We start from the raw sequence: 20,391 nt of genomic DNA on the forward strand, positions 1-20,391 counted from the left end.
ATCTATGTTGTAATCTGTTGGATTCGAGTCGAGTCTTTCTCCACTTGCACTCTAGTCGTCTACCTTGCCGCTTAAGCCCCCATAGTTATTCCGTATACCAAGGGGCCAATTTTGAAGCGGGTCGGAGAGGACGCTTAGGAGCGATCATGTCTACTGCCCTGGGGAGTTTGCTGTTCCAGTTTTTCACCAGGGCATTGCCGTGGCTCACCGGCAGAGCCAACACTAAATCCCTCCAAGGCTTCTTGAAATCCTATTGGATCCAATAACCTTCTTGGGCGGTTAATATTCCTAATAGGTCCATACCCCTACAAAGGTGGGAAGTGACTGTAAGTTCAACCTTAACCAGATGGTGTTCCGTCCATGACAATGGGGAAATCACAGGAGTCCCCACCCACAGAAGTCCATCCTGATCAGAGTAAAAGACCAAATCAAACATGTGACCTGCAATGTATGTCGATCCTGAGACCGCTTGGAATAGGCCCATAGTCGTCATGGCCGCTATGAACTCCTGAGCCACTCCAGACAATTTGATCCTGAAATGAACATTGAAGTCCCCCCGCACCACAAGCCTGAGGGACTCCAACACCAAGCCTGAGACAAGTCCATCAGCTCAGTTAGGGACTCTGTTGAACAGTGGGGCGATCGGTATACCAACAGAAGTCCAAGTCTAGCCCTGGTCCCCAAACTTAGGTACACACATTCGATATGGTCCGACACCTCAACAGGGATCCTGATAAGGGAGATATTGTTCTTATAGACCACAGCCACTCCACCTCCCCGCCCACAGCCCCTCATCTGCTCCTCAGCAGAGTACCCTGGAGGGAGAAGCTGGGACCAGACCGGGCCACCAGCCTCCCCCAACCAGGTCTCTGTGATACATACTGGGTCACCACCTTCATCCAGAAGCAAATCATAGATGGTTTCTGATTTGACTTGGACTGACCTGGCATTATAGAGGAGCAAAGTGAGGTTCCAAGGGTGCTCAGCACTACTTCCCAAGGTCAAATAGGTGGCAGGACAGCCGGAAGGGGAAATAGCTATTAGATTTCCAAATCTCCTTGCCCTGTAACGGCCTGCTGACCTGCCAACGTTATTTCTTCTGTTTCCCACCACCACTGGAATTGCCACCCCAGTCAGTGGACACGCCCCCTGTCTCCCCATCTCCAGGTAAGCCCAGAAACATTCTAAATGATCCTCAACAAGGACTAATTAAAACAGAAGCCCCACTATTAAATGCCCCCCATACAAATACCTGGGCCTTCACTGTCCCCCGAAGTGGCTCCCCCAAAGGGGCAACCCCTTTGGTGTCACCCCTTCGGTGGTGACCCCACCGGTGGTGGGCCCTGCCAGTGGGGGCAGATGTTCCTCCTCCTCTCCTCTCCTGCAGGCTTCTCGGGGGCTGAAGCCACTGGCAGCACCCTAAATAGCCCTGAGCAGTAAGCTCCAGCAGATGTAGTCCAGGAACCTGCCAAGTCACCCACTGTGGGCCCCAGTCCTGCAAAGCCTCATCACAGTCCAGCAGCCTGCCCTGGGGGGCAGATAGTAAGTGGGGGGAGACTGGCAGGTACCCGGTCCCTCAACCTGGTGTCTGCCTGGAGCCAGATGTTCCTGCTCCTCTCCTCTCCTGCAGACTTGAGATTAGTTTGTTTGTGGCTCTAAATAGAAGCATTTTGTCAGTCAAGACTAAAGGAATTGGAAAACAAGGCAACCACTTGGAGGAAAGTATCTAAATATGGTTTGGGTAGAACCATGGTTTGGGGTAGAACACCCGGTTCCTCAACCTGGTGTCTGCCTGGAGCCAGATGTTCCTGCTCCTCTCCTCTCCTGCAGACTTGAGATTAGTTTGTTTGTGGCTCTAAATAGAAATATTTTGTCAGTCAAGACTAAAGGAATTGGAAAACAAGGCAACCACTTGGAGGAAAGTATCTAAACAAACATGGTTTGGGTAGAAATGATGCATCATTGTAGACTGTTTATAGAAAAGCTATGGGGAAAATTTTATTTGCATTTGCTTTTTTTGCAATAACAAATACAGTCTCTGTGCTACCTATTTCTGTTTTCATGTGTGAGGGAGAAAAATTCCCAGTCTGTGGCACAACACTTTACTGCTGTCATTACTGCAGACTTTATAGATCAGAGATGTGTCAGCATGTTAGCTTTAGCTGTAATGCCTTTTTGTGTGAAACCTTATGGGCCTTGCAGCCACTTTCTCATATTGAAACTCATAAAAACGCTCAGGCTCCCATATTTATTATTTATTTTTCTCCCTATATAGAGTGGCAGAGAACTTTTGAGGTAGATATTTATGAGCGTGCAGCTAGAAACGACAGTGGATGCAACTAATGAGTTTTAATCATTGACATATTACAGGTGGCTAAAGGGAAGTTTTAATTACAAAGTACAAGCTAAACATGAAATTCATTTTTAGAACAAGCAAGTTTTAACTTACAGCTAGAGAACTGGAAAGCAAAGTTGTGCACTGCAGACAAAGAAATGGTCAGAAAAAGGTTTAAATTAATGGTGGCCCTATCTGCACAACAGTGAAACAGATTTAAATTTCTCATAGCTCCTCCTTTCCAAAGGAATCTTAGGAAATACTATTCCGGAAGAGATAAATATTTATTAACCTAACAAAACAAATCCAGTGCTTTTGTAAGTACAATTTCCAGGATTCTTGGTGTGAAACCATTACAGTTATCAAGCCAGTTTAGTTTTGTAATGTAGATGTGGCCTTCGCCTAGAATAAGAAGTAGATGTTATAAGTAATCAGTACTTATACTTACTATACTTCGTACTACCCTACTACTAGCAGAGATTTTCAGTTACACACCTGAGACAATGAATCTTTGTCAGTAAACAGTTCATATGCAGAGTTAACCTGCCCTCAATAGGGTTGTGCATGAAACCGGTTCGGTGTTCCTTTTCTGGAATGCTGAACTGGTTCGAAATGCCGGTGGTTGAGCCGGTTCGGAGGTGGGGGGGTTGCTTTAAGGTACGGGGAGGGTGCTCTTACCTCCCCCACCGCTTTCCCCCCACTGGCACTACTGCTAAAACCGCTGAAGCGTGGCGGCTGAGTACCTTCTTGCTGCCCCAGTCAGCGTAATACCAGAAGTGCACGTACATGCTCTGGCCACTTCTGGTATTATACTAACCGGGGCGGCAAGAAGGAGCAAACACGGTGGGGGAAACAAGGCGGGGGAGGTAAGGGCACCTTCCCATTGCCTTTAAGCAACCACCCCCACCTCCTGGGAGTGCATGGAACCAGTTCCATGCACATCCTTAGCCCTCAAGACTAACACATATATTTCAAGGGAGGAGGGAGCTCCATGAATGTTAAGGAACATCTGTGCAGAACTGTCCTTTTCATCAAAGGGATGGGGGAATAAAAGGATATGGATTGGGGTCGAAGAGGTGAGATTGTTTAAAGCCTCCAGTTCTACAAACATTGCATGTGTTTAGTCCCACTTACAATGTGTATCTTCAGAACTGGAACGTTCTGATTAAATGTTTAGAAAGCGTGTGCTCCAGCTGTCTCTACCAGGGTCAACTCCGTGTTCCTGATACCTGTCCACGATAAAGCACAGTCACAATTTTGTCCCTGTGTTTGCTTCTTTGGGTTGCTTGTAAAAATATTGCGACAACCTCAAGTTGTAGGTTTGTCAGCTCTGACTGAAGCCATCTCTGGAGATTCTGCACTCCACTAATATTTTTCATGGTATCAAGCTGTGGAAATCTTCAGGATTGCTTCAAGTAGTCACTTGGAGATTGATGCGTGATTTCTAAAGGCTCCAGGCCAATTCTGGAGAGTTGACACCCCTTTTTAATGGCCGCTCTCCAGGCTATTGCTCAAGGCTTCCAGTTATTGTTGTCTGGGAGCCTAACAAACCTGTGCTTGCCTATTTGCTTATCCAGTGGTGGTGGGGAGCCAGAGTGGAGCTATAATTATGCAGCTGTGTGCCTTGAACACGGGTCGCTGGGGGCCACTGTCATTGGTGGGGCCGCTACTGTTGAGGCGCGTGCCATCATCATCACCACCACCACCCCTGCTGCAATTCCTGCTCACCCTGGACCTTCACCCGCGTCTCCTGTTACAGAGATTCCCAGCTGTTGTTGACTACAACTTCCATGCTCCCCAGTTGCAAAGGCCAAATGCCATTGCAACTAGGGATTATGGGAGTTGCAGTCAACAACATCTGGGAATTCCTGTTACAGGGAACACTGACCTTCACCTAAACTATCCACACGGAGCAGTAAAGCTATTCTGCATCAGCTGGCAATGGAAAATCAGGCAGCTTTGTGGGCCCAGGGTGAGCGGAGCCCAGACTAGGGCAGGTGGACAGGGGATGAATGGAGGCGGGGCTGCCAGGAGTGGGATCTCCAAAGCAAATATGGTGCCACCTTTTGTGGTGCAAAGAAAATGTTTGAGCCCCCCCTTTCCACTTTTGAACATGGGCCCCTTGGGAGATTGTTACAGCACTGGTTGGGGTCTTCTTTATGTACCAAGGAGGGGAACAAAATCTTAAATAGTTTTCTCCCTCCCTGCCAAGTTTACTTCCAGTGTCAGATCAGAGGAGAGCTGGTCTTGTGGTAGCAAGCATTACTTGTTCAGTTAGCTAAGCAGGGCCCACCCTGGTTGCCTATGGATGGGAGACTAGAAGTGTGAGCCCTGTAAAATATTTCCCTCAGGGGATGGAGCCGCTCTGGGAAGAGCGTCTAGGCTCCAAGTTCCCTCCCTGGCTGCAGCTCCAAGATAGGACTGAGAGAGATTCCTGCCTGCAACCTTGGAGAAGCCGCTGCCAGTCTGTGAAGACAATACTGAGCTAGATGGACCAATAGTCTGACTCAGTATATGGCAGCTTCCTATGTTCCTATGTCAGAACTGGGTTGGATAAAACCTGCTTAAAAGCCACATAATGTAGCAAGGTAAAGCAGGCAAGAAGGGCAGGTCTACCTCATTTCTCTCTCATGCACGTTCCTTTTGATGTAAAAAGCAGACCTCCCCCCCCCGCCAATGCGCACACACACTTTGTTGGCAAATGAGGCAAGCATGTGTTAAACAAGCACATGGGTGCCCCCAATATCTAGTTTGGCCTCAGTATGCTGACAAGGGAGTAAGTTCCATTTAAGCTCTGTTAGCCTTACTCCTGAGTAAGTATGCATCAAATCATATGGTCCTTTGAGTGGCTAATGGATGCAGAGTCTCTAGCATACATCCACGTCATTTAAAAAAGATTGTGAGTCCCTTGATACAGACTATTAACTTGTAGAAACACTGTAAGCGGCTCTGAGCGGATGGGATAGAGTGGGATAGAAATTGAATGAAGGAATGTCCATGAACATGAAGCAGGCATGCAGCACCCAGCCTGTCGTACAACACACTGTAGCTGCCGAGGTGTGTTTTGAACTGTTGGTAGTGTATTGTGGGACGCCTGTGATTCTGCCAGTTATCTTTATCCAAAAAGAGAATCTCCTTAACGATGTTAAATCATTAGTGAGGCTATTGCCAACTAAACCGTTACAGCAAGGGGAGCAGAGCCTTCAGTGATGTCAAACAGTGTTTACAGAAGGCAGGAGTGATCCTTGTTCAGAAGATGACGTGGCCTCAACCACGGGACTAAATCATTACCAAATAAGTATGAAAACTACCCTGCTTGACAGGTTTCCTAAATTCTAAGGTGAAAGCTTGGATTTATTTGCTAAACCACATATTCCAGGGTCAAATCCTGCTTACCCTATTCTATGAATAGTCCTACTAAATTTAGTTCTAATTCTAGCACTTAATCCTTCACTCACCCAAGGCTAAGTTTTCAAGGAGTGTTCTGCTTCTAAAATTTATTGCCAAAGAAAAGGGGAGCCCAAACAAAACTCATTTGGAATGAGGGGAGATTCAGAAAAAGGGGGAAAGGGGAGTCCAAATTAAATTGATTTGGAACATCATGAATAAATAGCCCTTGGTAGATTTGTTCTTTATCAATTTATCTAATCCTCTCTTAAAGCCATCTAAGCTAGTGGCCACCATTACAACCTGTGGGAGTGAATTCGATAGATGAAACCATGAGGTTGTTCTCACGACCGAGCAGGGTGGTGGGTGGGCAGCCACTCACTGTATGAAGAAGAGCAATACTTCCTTTTGTTCATCCTAAATTTTCTGCCCATCAGTTTCAGTGGATGACCCCAGGTCCTAGTGCAAAAGTAGGAGATAAAGTCTCTCTATCAACTTTCTCCATACCATACATAATTTTGTAAGGCTCCATCATGCCCTCCCTTGGTCACTATAAAATCTAATAATCCCCAAATGGTTGCAGCCTTTCCTCATTAGGAAGTTCCTCCAAACCCCACATCATTTTGGTTGCCCCCTTCTTCACCGTTTTGGCTCCTTTGTGAGAGGTGGGGACTGTAACTATGCACAGTATTCCAAAAGGTGGCTTCACCATAGATTTGTAAAAGGACTTCATAATCATAATATTAGCAGACTTATTTTCAATCCCTTTTAGCATGGAATTTGGCTTTTTACAGCAGCCCTGGGAGGAGAGTTAGTCTTGTGTTAGCAAGCATGAATTGTCCCCTTTGCTAAGCAGGGTGCACCCTGGTTTGCATTTGAATGGGAGACTGCATGTGAGCACTGCAAGTTATCCCCCTTAGGGGGTGGGGGCCACTTTGGGAAGAGTAACTACCTGCAACCTTGGAGAAGCTGCTGCCAATCTGTGTAAACAATACTGAGGTAGATGGACTAAGGGCCTGACTCTGTATAAGGCAGCTTCCTATGTTCCTATGGGTTGTCGTTTTCATTGGCAACCCACAACCCCTGATTAGCGGGCCAGACTAGGACTATGGACAGCCCAGTTCAAATTTTCATCCAGCTCTGACAACAACCCTGGCCAGTTGCTATTTCTCAAGCCAACCTACATTTCCGGATTGTTGTGAGGATAAAATTTTGGGAGGGAATAACTGTGTCTGCAACTTGGGAGAATGGCGGGATAAAAAATGTGATTAACGATTATATTAATTAGGAGTAAATTGAGAGAGGGCGGATGGGGCTGGGATTAGGAATAGAGTGGTGAATGAGTAAACAACAAATCTCAGCTTAGCCCCTGGGGATCTCCCCTAGATTCTCTTATAGCCTATAACGGACACTGAGCTGCTTCGGATGAACAGCAGCCCCTACACACAATAATGGAGCCGTGACAAGAACACACCTGCTCTGATGTCAATCAAGGATGTACAATTGCAATCTTGGTATGTCCCTTAATCATGTGTGAGGAGTGATCATTCAAATCGCCCCTCTACGTGCTACAAAACCCTGTTTAAACACTCTCCTTCTTAAAGTGAGATGCACTCTCACTTTGCCACATGTGATGAGCTGTACCTAGGCTAGTTTGTCCTATATTATCATTCCAAGGGGGCTTCTTGGGTGGGGGTGGGGGTGGAATCAGCTGAGAATTATTCAAAATTTCTCAGGCCCTGCCCTCAAAACTGTAAGAATAGCCCCTGCTAGATATCTAGTCAAGCAACTTGTTTCTCACAGTGGCCCATCAGAGGCCTCTGGAAAGCCCACAGGCAAGAGGTATGTGCATGCCCTCTCTCCTGCGGTTGCTCCCCTGCATCTGGTATTTAGAGGCATCTTGCCTCTGAGGCTGGAGGTGGCCTATAGCCATCAGACCTGACCTCCAGGAATTTGTCTAAGCCCTTAAACCTACCCAGGCTGGTGGCTGTCACCATATTATGTAGCCGAGAATTCCATAGGCTTCCTTTTTTCAGACCTAAATTTCCTGGCCATCCGTTTCATGGGATGTCCCTGGTTCTAGTGTTATGAGAAAGAAAGAGAACTTTATCTCTACCCACTCTTTCTGTTTATGCATAATTGTATAGACCTTTATTATGTATCCTATCCGTCGTCTTTTTTCCTAAGCTAACAAGTCCCTGTTGTAGCCTTGCCTTGTAAGGAAGGTGCTCTAGGCCCCTGATCATCTTGGTTGCCCTCTTCTGCACCTTTTCCAGTTCTATAAAGTCCTTTAATGTAAATTGCTATGCCGTGTAAATTTCTGTAATGTAAACTGATGAAATCGACCGATTTTCTTTGCCTGAGAATTTGGTGGATAAAGTGGGACAAATGTATGAACAGCACTCCAGCAGGGAGCATTTCAATATCTTATTATGTGGGTCGCACCCAAAGACCATGGCTGGAGGGGAGCACTGAGCCCCACACAGCAGCCCTTGAGAGGAACTGTTTTCCCAAGTACTGGAGCCTCAGATATGGAGGGGAGAGGATTGGGCCTGCTCAGATCAGCATTATTTATTTATTTATTTATTTATTCAATTTTTATACCACCCTTCTAAAATGGCTCAGGGCGGTTTACAATTAAAACAAAACCATTAAAACCAATAACAGTTAAAACAAATTTAAACAATGTAAAACATCAATTAACAATTAAAACATCATAAAAACAATTAAACAATCAGAATAATTAAAACCCTGAAAACCAGGTTACAACATTAAAACAATTAAAACTAATCTAATAACCCTGGAAGGCTAGGCCAAACAGATAGGTCTTAAAGGCTCTCCTGAAGGTCAATAAAGAATTCAGGTTGCAGATTCCTTCTGGGAGTGCAGTCTACAGCCCAGGAGCAGCTACAGAGAGGGCCCACCTCTGAGTCGCCACCAAACAAACCGGTGGTAACTGGAGACGGAACTCCTCAGATGACCTTAACGTGCGGTGGGGATCATGTAGAAGAAGGTGGTCTCTCAGATAACTTGGACCCAAGCCGTTCAGTCACAAGCCTTATCTACACATTATGTTCTACATATGTACAGTCTGTGTTCAGTGCAAGGCATGTACAGATTTTTATATACATCCAATTCACACATGTTCAATGCCCCTACTGTAGTATACAGATCTATATGTACATACAATTATCTGCACAGTATGTTCAACGCATATACTGTGGTATATTTGCTATTTATATCTTGCATTTGAGGGAGCCTATACCCAGGTTCAACTTCAAAATGAACACATACAGTCATTCACACAAAAATATGTATCTGTGTTCAGACTTCTGTTTTAGAGTTGTGCATTTTATATTTGTGTGTGGTCAAGGACACTGGTCAGTTGAGCAGTATATAAATGTAATAAATAAAACTAGCTGGGCTGGGGGCAGAGCAGTGTTCCCTCTAAGGCATGTCTGCTTTAATGTCTGCTCAGTTAATTTTAGATCCCACTCAGGCTGAATCAGGAAGGCCCCACTCTGAATGCATGTATGCACACACTGCCTTGATACTGCTGCCCAGAACAAAACTCGTGCCTCACACAGATTTAAAAAAAATAGAGAGAACACTGGCGCAGAGCATCCGCACCTCTAGTTTGCCGCAGCCTCCATTTTCTTCCCCCACCAGCCGGCCACTGGCCGTCCGCCTGCCACCGTTACCATTTCCCCCCTGCCCACCGCCGCCATTTTCTTTCCTGGTGGCCGGCCACCCTCCTGCTCCCATCTTCTCCTGCCAGCTGGTCGCCCGCCCACCCCCATCGCTGTCTCGCCTGCCCACACCTGATGCCGGTTTCTCCCCCGCCCACCGGTTTCTTGCCTGCCCACCCCGTCACCAGTTTCTCCCCCAGCTAGCCCATTCATCCCCATCACTGTCTGGCTGGCAAACTCTCGCAAGAGCTGCCATGCATGGGATTTGCGATGGGTAAGTTTAAGAGAATTATATATAGAGATACACATGAACAATACAGTGTTTGGATAGGACTATGATATAGTGTCATTCAAAGGGGTTTCTGTGCAAAAATGGTGATTAGCAGAGGGTTGAGAAATTGCTCAGAATTTTACAGGGGCCCCTGTAAAATTGCTGAACTTGTGCCTCCCCCCGCCATTTTGCTGGCTAAGAATTTGGTGAATAAATTGGGAGGAAAGCTTCGGATCAACCTTTCTTTAATTCCTAAAAGACTTAAAAAAAAAAAAGAATAAAGCCTGTTTCAAGATCAATCCCCATCTTCTTTATGTCCAGGAGAATTTTCCCAAAACAAATAGACATGCTGGCCCGCCCTATATGGCAGCTTCTTGCAGAGTTACAAATCTGAAAATTAACTATACTACTTGGAGTGTTTAAGAGTTAACCATAAACTGCTAAAAGGAATAAACATTCACTTCAGTACCCATTATATTCCAAGCCAGCGCATCTGTCATTTTTAATTTAAATCTGTATTACTTAGCTGTCTAAAACTTTGCACATAAGTGACAGGAGTTATCCATTCTTTCTGTTACGGGGGAAATCACAATTTCTGCTGCCTACTTACTGCACAAAATGTCACAGTTTTACTACACATTAGTAAATGGAGAAAGTAAATATTTCATAATAGGAATAATTATTTTTGCTAACCAAGAGGCTTTCCCCCCTAATAAAGCAAAATTCTGCTTTAGTGGGCACGAAGGATGTTAATAAGAATTAAATGACACTATCAGCTATGCACTAATTTTGTCTATATTAGAAAGCTAGTGGTAATAGAATCTAAATTTTTACTTTTTGGTTACTGTAAAAATAGATTTTTAAGGAATTGCAAGATCTTTCTACTAGTTATTAAACAAGAAACAGCATCCATACAAGTGATAAGGGCACCATGGCAATGTATTTTTAAAAAAACGTAACCAGAAACAATACATTAATATGACTATTTTTAGAACCACTCAAAAGGCAGAGGAAAGTTCACAATTAAAGAAGTGTGGCACCAAGATGAATAAGAATTTGCAAAAAGTGTTGGTCTAATGTTATCTTTAAAATATTTAGAAATATTTTAAATGCTGTTTTAATTTGTCAATGCTGTTGCATCTACTGACACTTTTGATCTGTAATTGTTCTTGTTTTTAATTATCTTATTGTACTTTGCTTTCTCTTTTTTTTTTTAAGCAGTCAAGAAATTTCTAAACATACAAACAATATATAAGGGATTTGGCTTCACTGACTGCCTAGATTGTTAGATTATTTTCAGATGAAGGTTGTGAACCTTCAGGGCAGGGACGACTCTAGAGCAACTAGTTTGGGGGAGCAAAGGATGTTATTAGAGGAGTGAGGATTTTGCTATACTGTATATTAAATACTTCAAGAGGTAAGGTAATTAATGCTTTTAGTATATTAAACTATTAAAATACTAAGCTAAAATATAAAACAAATTTGACTAAAAAGATTTAAAATACAGGCATAAAAACTGTACAAAATACAAAGAAGCAGCAATAGGGACAATCATATAAAAGCCTTGGTGAAAAGCCAAGATTTAACACACTCTCTAAAAAAACTGTGATGGAGACCGAGGAGCGAAAAGCCACCAGGAGAGCATTCCAGAGCCTGGGGGCAGCAACAGAGAAGGCCCTGTCCCGCGTGCACTACAACTGAGCCTCCATCATTGTCAGCACCCGGAGCAGAGCCCCCTCAGATGACCTCATCAAGCGGGCAGCAACCCTTGGGAGCAGGCAGTCCCTCAGATATCCCGGGCCCAAACCGTTAAGGGCTTTAAAGGTCAAAACCAGCACCTTGAATTGGACCCGGAAACAAACCGGTAGCCAGTGCAGCTCTTTCAAAATGGGTGTGATGTGATCCCAACAGGCAGCTCCATATAAAACCCTAGCTGCCACATTTTGCACTCACTGCAGTTTCCGGATATTCTTCAAGGGCAGCCCCACGTAGACCGTATTACAGTAATCCAGCCGTGACATAGTCTCACCCAGCCCAGTTCCTGACCAAGAAGGAAGCTAAGAGGTTGGTCTGGCTCCTGGCAGGCTGGAGTCTTCTCTGATGTACCTGGCTGCCCTGGCTTCTGCTGCTACTTCTGGGGTAGAGGAGTGAGTGAATGAGGTTTCTTTAAACAATGGAGGCCATTTACAGTAATTCAAGCTTTAGTACTGTAATATATTATGACTGTATTGTCTGATGCTTTGCTGTACATTTCTAGTCTGGGGGATAGGGGAGTGGGAAATATTTGGTGGGGAGCACCCTCTACCCTTTGCTATCCCTTGGAGTCATTCCTGCCTCAGGGACACATTCTTGGAAGCAAAGGGGGCTTTTGGAGGGAGGGGAGGGAAGCGGAAATCCTGTCCCCCCTCCCACTCCCCTTGTGCTGGGCTGCAAAAGAACCCTTCAACACAGCCCTCTACTCTCCAAGTGCTGTGCAACCTGTAGGCTATTCTGATTACTGGGAAAAGACTGAAAATGCACTTTGCACCTGAGTCCCAAAACTGGGGGGACACATTTATATCGGAGGTCAGCATCCATTACAGAGCAAGCTAAAGCCCCCAAATGGAATTGAATTTTGGGCTGTGGCAGCTCTGGTACCTCTTCATGGTTTTCCAGGAGGGGCAGTTGCAGTGGCAGCACAGATCTATGTTATGCTTGCTGAATGCAATCTCAGTTTGCAAGTATAATGAAAACAGGTAAAGGTAAAGTTGTGCCGTCGAGTCAGTACTGACTCCTGGCAACCACAGAGCCCTGTGGTTGTCTTTGGTAGAACACAGGAGGGGTTTACCATTGCCATCTCCCACGCAGTATGAGGTGATGCCTTTCAGCATCTTCCTGTATTGCTGCTGCCCAATATAGGTGCTTCCCATAGACTGGGAAACATAGCAGCAGAGATTCAAACCGGCAACCTCTGGCTTCCTAGTCAAATCATTTCTCCGCGCTTACTTGCACTTAAAAAAGGGATTTGCAGAATTGTGCTCTTGTGCTCCCTAGGCAAGTTACTGCCCCACTGGTATTTATTTTTTAACCACTGAAGACACATCTCTTCAGCCAAGCGTTTTAGCTATCTAGTAGTTTCTATGGGCAGGTATTTTAACTTGAATTTTTAATATGTTTTAAAATTGCTTAGTTCATTTTATTGTTGCAAACCACCTAGAGACTTCGGTAGTGGGCTAATTTGTAGACTGTCTAACCAATTTAAACCAAATTAGGTACAGTGGCAGTGAGTGACACACAGGGACACCTCAACAGCATAGATTGTGACAATGTCATCCAACCCATTTCAAGATTGTGCACATGTAAACTTTTGAGGCACAAGTGCACCAACCTGTGGACAGTCTAACCAATTTGAATCAAATTTGCTATAGCTGTATGGACACATAAGGATGCCCCAATGTCGTTTGTGATGATGTCATCCACCCCAATCCCAAGATGATGGATGTGTAAATGTCTGAGGTGCAAGTGCACTGACTTGAGGACTGTCTAACTGATTTGAACCAAATTTGGTACAGTTGTAGTGAGTAACACACACTACAACTGTACAAAATTTGGTTCAAATCAGTTAGACAGTCCTCAAGTCAGTGCACTTGCACCTCAGACGTTCACACATCCACCATCTTGGATTGGTCCACCCCAACGGTGTAGTTTGTAATGATGACATCCACCCCAAACCAAGATGGCTCACACATGAACATTTGAGGTGCAAGAGATCTAACTTGTGGACCTCGATTTGAATCAAATTTGGTCCAGTTGTAGAAAGTGAAAGGAAGTAAGCTGATTAGTTTATAGTTATGTTTTTGTGTGCTTCTCTCAGCAAAATAACTCATTGGGATTCATGCAATGTTTGTTAATGGATCGCTACCCAAATTCGTCTTGCAGAGAATGAGAGAGAGAGAGAGAGAGAGAGTGTATTCTCTAGTAGATCAGCTGTATAAAACTATAAGGTGATCATTTGTTTCAAAGGTCTATAATGTCAAGAACATGCATACTTTTTGATTCTCAGCTGTTAAGCAGGAATGTGGTCTCTTTTCTGAGGTTTATATTTCTCCATCAGATCATGATATCTAATGAGGTCCCTGATCATCTAATCCTGGTCAGGGGTTGCCAGCTTCCAAATCAGATGCCTCCTTTGGCTAGCAGAGAGAGAGAGAGATTCGGTATTGGAGTTTTTGCTTTCAAGGAGATGCTTCAACAGTAGCTCCTGCAAGCAACATTCCTCTTCTTCCTTTTCTCTCTCCACATTTCACTCTCTGAGTTATGAAGTGAAATGACTTTGGCAGTTTTCATGCCCCCATTCATATTGGTTTCCCCATGAACATATTGGCTTTTCATGTGCTGTGTTCTGCTAGCGTAAGTGCTTCGTGGAAAGCCAATTTTGAGGCTTGAAGGTCAGGTCAGATGCTCTCAACTTAACTTACACTGCTGCTCATAACATCAGTCTGCTGTTGCCAACGTCAGGGCAATGCACTCTTTACAGAAACTCTTTCCTTCGGTTATGTAACATCTCTGCTGTTGCTCATACCATGGCAAACCCAAAGCTGAAACCTGTGAATGGTGCATTATTATTATTTTTTTGTCCCGGTAAGGTTGGTACTTGAAAGGAAGGCTTCTTACAAAATAACTTTGAACATTTTGGTAACATAGGTAATAGTATTATCTATGTGTTTATTATTCATGTCTGTTATAAGCTAATTTGTTATAAGCTATATCATGGTGTGTGTGTCTAGAATGGTATATAACTTGTTCATAAGCACAGCTATGGCGAATCCTTTCTTTTAATGTAATTGACTAATGTTTGTATGTTGACCGGCTTCATATGTCTCTTCTCCCCTTCACTCAGAGCAAGGTGGCTCTTAGGTAGCTCTGTGGTGGCAGTTGGAGGAGGAAGAGGTTACTTCAGATGTAATTGAATATGAATGATAACGTGAATCTATGAGCCGTGGTGGTGGGGCCAGTTGAGTGGATCCTTCCTACCTGATGATCATCCAGCCAGGTGGGAGGGTGGCTATGAGGTAGGAAGCATCCATGTGATTGGCCCTGTTCACGTGGCTCCTGTATTCAACTGTTTATCACAGTGCCATGCAATCTCATCATGGGGAGGGGCTCTCTCTTCGCTAGTAGTAGGTGGGCCTTAGTCATACTAGTGTGCATTGCAAGAGCATCAAAGAAAGGTATGTGGTAGGAACAGGAAAAAAGATTGTGCCATTGAGTGAGTGTCGACTCTTAGAGATCACATTCCATGTGATTTTCTTGGTAGAATACAGGAGTGGTTTACCAGTGCCGCCTCCTGTGCATTATGAGATGATGCCTTCAGCACCTTCCTATATCGTCGCTGCCCAGGAGAGGTGACTACAGATATATTTACTAGGCACAGACTGGGAAGCACGCCAACGGGGATTTGAACTAACAGCCTCTTGCGCGCTGCTGGTAGGAACAGATTACTATATATAAATCAGGGGATTTGGTGCTGGGTGCTGTTTCTCCATGTCATCATTATCAGGAAATGGCATTATCTCCCTAAATGCCTGCCTATAGCAGTAATGGGCTGGATGCAGAATAATAAATTGAAGCTGAATCCAAGCAAGATGGGAGTGCTCATTATGGGTGGCGGGTGTCATAATTTGGAGGATGGGATCAAATCTCCTTTTTGGGATGTGGGTTACATTATCCCAGAAAGAACAGGTATGTAGATGGGAGTGCTCTTGGATCCTGGTCTCATCCTGGTTTCTCAGGTTGAGGCTATGGCCAGGAATGCTTTTTATGAGCTTCGCTGATACAACAGCTTTGCCCATTCCTTGAAGAGAATGACCTCAAAACAGTGGTGCATCAGGTGGCAACCTCCAAGTTGAGCTGCTGCAATGCACACTATATAGGGCTGTCTTCATAAGTAGTTTGGAAACTACTCAAAGCTCCTTCAACTGCTTTAGTTTAAAATAGGGCAGCCAAATTGGTTTCTGAGGTAACTCGGAGAGACTACATATTAATACCTGTTCCTAAACAGTTGAATTAACTGCCAGTGTGTTTCTGGGCAAAATATAAAGTGCTGGTTATCACCTTTAAAGCCCTGAAAGGCTTCCAACAACAACAAATATTTATATACCGCTTTTCAGCAAAATTTCCAAAGCGGTTTATATAGAGAAAGAAAGAAAGAAAGAAAGAAAGAAAGAAAGAAAGAAAGAAAGAAAGAAAGAAAGAAAGATGTCTTCCTGTCCCCAAAGGGCTCATAATCTAAAAAGAAACATGAGATAGACACCAGCAACAGCCACTGGAGGGATGCTGTGCTGGGGACGGATAGGGCCAGTTGCCCTCCCCCTGCTATATAAAGATAATCACCACATTTAAAAGGTGTTCCTTTGCCCAGTTAGCAGGGATACCTTAAGCCCAGGTTACCTTTCCCTGCAAGATCCTCACCACTTATTAAGATAATCAGGAGAGGTCCATCTTTGGGTGCCACCAGTTGATCTGGTGGCAACCTGGGACCGGACTGTCTGAGTTTTTTCCTAGGTTGTGGAATGTGCTCTCCATGGGATTACCGTCTGTGGAGGCCTTCAAGAGAGCCCTAAAGACCCATCTTTTCAGCATGGCTTGTAATCAAATTGAATTGGTTTCAAATGGTTTTTAAACATGATAGTTATGTTAGCTTTAATTATTTTTATTTTATGTTTATGTTAAAAAAAATTAGAAGTTAAATTATTTTAGTTTTTTTGTACGCTGAACCATTCTGGGATGGAGAGGATATAAATGAAATTATTTAATTAATTAAAATTAAAATAGAAGTACTGAAATGTGCAGGGTGTGGGCTTTCCCCATTATTTACTTGCCCTCCTAAGAAATCTGAAAGTGCATGAAAGAGAAGTGCCCTTGAAGATGTAACTATTCAGCTGATACTCTGCACAAGTTTATTAAATTGAATTTAAATGAATGTGATAACCTGCGGGGGGGAAAACCCCAAAGTTTTTGTGCAGCTAAATCTGTGTGTGCCTGAAAAATCCTTCAGCTCCATTGTGGAAGAATACAGGGCATAAGCCTGCCCTAATACAGTTTCACAGCATAGGTTTTATTAAAATTAGAAGAAGAGATGGAGCTTGAGTGAAATGGTCAAAAGCTCCATCTATCTCCTTATTGCCTTCTGAGATAGATTGTTCAACACTGAAGAAATACTAAACACGCACCAAATCTCCTGCTGTCCTATATAGCTCTGACAATCTCCTTTTTTTAATAACCTAAACGGCAAAGCAGCCCGACTGTTAGGCAGGCTCTCCTTTTGAATTCCTTCTGTAAAATTATGTAAGGAAATGATAAAATAAATTCTCATTAAAAGTTGAGAACTTTCCTTGTCTTAAAAAAGCAAGCACTTTTTAAAAAAGGCAAATGATGCAATGAGTCTCTTATTTTCTTGATTTTTAAAGCTTACTTTCCAGTAGGCTTATAAGATCACCCGGCATTCTGTGTGTGTGTCCCCATCAACTTCGCAGTGCCTGGACCAATATGAACCATATTAAGTACAGCTATAGGGACACATAGGGACACCTCAACGGAATAGTTTGTAATGATGTCATCCACCCCAGTCCAAGATGGCAGACACGTGAATGTTTGAGGCACAAGAGGGCTAACTTGTGGACTGCCTAACTGATTTGGACCAAATTTATTCCAGTTGTAGGGATAGTGGAAGGAAAGTAGTTAGATTAATTCTTACTAGAACAACTTGGTTTTTTTATGAGCAAGAAGGATGCTCTGCTTTTTAAAACTATAATTGTCAAGTTGAACTGGGGAATGTGATTACAGTTAATACAAATGGAGTTATATGACATGTACTAAGCAATGCTCCCCAAAGTACCACATTACGGTCTCTTTATACTAACTAGTGGACCCGGGCGCAGAGCATCTGCTCCTCTAGTTGGGACTAGCCGTCCCCACTCCCTATGCCACCGTCACCGTCTCACCCCGGAGGCCAAGGCCAGGCCGTCCTGCCACTGCCTCCCAATGCCTCGCCATCCTCCTCCTTGGGGTGGTGGGGCTTTGCCCTTTGCCCATTGTCCTCCTGCCGCCCGTCGTCCTCTCATCGTCCTCCTCAGGGCAGCACTGCCACCTCCACCACGCCATCGCCCTCCTCAGGGCGGCAGGGCTTTGCCTCCCGTCCTCCTTCCGCTGCCCATTGTCCTCTCACCCTCCTCTGCCTCCTGGCGCACGCCACCCCAACTGGCTCCAGGTGAACGCTCCTCCCTACCGCCCTTCCATGTGTCGCCCCCTCTGGGCCCATCATTGGTTGTGGCTGCAGCCAGGAATGATGTGGAGCTTGCCACATCCCCACACATTCATTCCTTCATTCCTTCCTCCCTTCATTCATTCATTCGATTTCTATACCACCCTTCCAAAAATGGCTCAGGGTGGTTTACACAGACAAATAATAAATAAATAAGATGGATCTCTGTCCCCAAAGGCTCACAATCTAAAAAGAAACTTAAGATAGACACCAGCAACAGTCACTGGAGGTACTGTGCTGGGGGTGGATAGGGCCAGTTACTCTCCCTCTGCTAAATAAAGAGTATCACCACATTAAAAGGTGCCTCTTTGCCAAATTAGCAGGGGTTCCTGAAGGAGTTCTCAGAGGCATCCCCTCTACAAGAATTAATTATACAGAAGATGTGCAAAGAATACAGAATTCTCATCTGGAATTTTAGTTCAGGGATGTCCTGAATGAACTTAGTAAACTGAACTTAGGTTATTATGTCCAGCAAGGGACCTACAGACAGGGAATGGCCCTTAAAGCCAGGTTATCTCCCAAAGTGTTCCAAGATGCTGTGTGTTACTTTCCCACCCACCCCATAGGAATGAATGATAGTCAATCACGTGTACTGAAGAAACTCAAAAAGGTTAGACTGTTCACTAATAATTGACATGCTCTTACCAGCATAGCCCTGTTCTGAATTCTCTTCCATGGCCAACCTAGATTGTGACAGAATGTTAATAGGATTTTGAGAACTGGCTGCATCCCTGCAGTTTCACCATGGGGAGAGAACAGAGAGAAAAGCAAGGTATGGAAGAGCCAGGAATGAATTTGAGCAACTGTGGTCAGGGGCGTAGCAGAGTTTGAGTGGGCTCTGGGACAAAAAGTGAAGATGGTCCCCCTCCCCCAACTCCCTTTGCCTCCTCCCAGTACCTTTGCTGCAGAAGAACTGTGAAGAGTAGGCTGTTGCTCAGCTGGTGGTGCTTCCCTTCCTCAAGTGCCCAGGGCCATCCCTCCCGCTCCGTTCAACTATAGCTACACCCCCAACTGCAGTTTAACAGGGGTTAAGCAAGGATTTCATGGGAAAGGGGGTTGCGAGGTAGACTCAGAAGAGAGACCAAGAGAAAGAAGTGGCACTTCTTTCAGATGGTGATGTGTGGAGGCCCATCATCTCTGTCCACGTTCCTTGAAACATCCCATTTACAAGTGGTCAACAGTCCCTATCCCTGAAGCCATTGCCGCCACCACACTACTTTTCTTTTCCCCAGTCTGCTCATCTATTCCCTGCATGCCAAGGGACAGAGAATGGAGCAGAAGGACATATGGGTTCTTCATGAGCTTCCTTCTGCTCCGAGTCCCACACTCTACCTTTTCCAAAGGCAGAGAGAACAGGATGGAGGAGGGACTGGGAGGAAGAGCATGACAGCTGCCCCCTCCACCAGCATCTCCCAATAAGATGAGCTGAGTTAGGGAGAAATGGGCTGGGGGAGAAATGAGTGGGGGAGAGAGATTGATACAAAAATGTGGGGGAGGATTTTGTATATGGCTAGCAGTGGCGGACAGTAGCAGTGGCATAACTTTGTACTATTGTTGACAATTGTCATTGCATAGCTCCATATTTTTGGCGGATGATTCTGAAGTGGAAAGTAACTTCTGCTGTCTTCCTAGGCAGACATAGTTAAAAGTGAATTCCCTTTGGGAATTCAGAATTCTTCATTTATTTAATGTAACGGGATATTGGATAGCCCACTGCGTTCTACTCAGCATGGAAGCAAAGCAGCAAGGAACAGTAGTCGTGTAAACCCTACTGAAAAGTGAACAGTGCAGAACAGAGGTACCCTACTAATGCAATTAATGTAAGGGAAAACATGTCTGCTGCTTCATAAAACAGGCGTGGAGACACTCTGCCAATATTCAGAAGAGAAATATTCAGAAGCAGCTGAGGGGTGTGGTTAGCCCCAAGAAAAATCATCTGTCTCCCAGTGAAATTGAGTGAGGAGGCCTGGTATTCTTTGACTTCAGACTTCTCAGCGGGGATGCTCTTTTGCTAGACATACACATAATAGTGTGAGAACACTCCCCCATAGTATGGTACCATTCTGCTGTGGGATACGAGAGGTGGTGGGTGGTGGAAAGAGAAAAATCACTTCCTGGGCTGGGACAGTTGTACTAATTGTACCCCATTGGCACCCCCTAGTTCCCTGCCAGCAGAGATGTGGAAGAGACCCATGCAATTGGCTCTATCTGCATGTTTGCTTAATCACCCATACTCCCCAGCTCTCTTAATGGGGAAACGGCTCTCACAGCTCTCTGTACATCTCAAGGGGCCCATAGAAGGGCAATTAAGGCAATCAGTCATGTGGGTAAATAAGCATGTGTCTGACTATACACATCCACACAATCATGGTTTCAGAGGTTATGTCGGAACTGCAGTACTGGGATA

At 44.7% G+C, this 20,391-nt stretch overlaps 1 protein-coding gene across 14 annotated transcripts in view; it reads left to right on the forward strand.

Annotated features, from left to right (window-relative positions):
• The window catches only part of NLGN1 (neuroligin 1), a 987,462-nt gene that overhangs the window by 241,919 nt on the left and 725,152 nt on the right, over positions 1-20,391 (forward strand). The window lies entirely within an intron of this gene.

Source organism: Hemicordylus capensis, chromosome 3 (genome assembly GCF_027244095.1).
Source record: "Hemicordylus capensis ecotype Gifberg chromosome 3, rHemCap1.1.pri, whole genome shotgun sequence".
In the NCBI taxonomy this organism is placed as follows: domain Eukaryota; kingdom Metazoa; phylum Chordata; class Lepidosauria; order Squamata; family Cordylidae; genus Hemicordylus; species Hemicordylus capensis.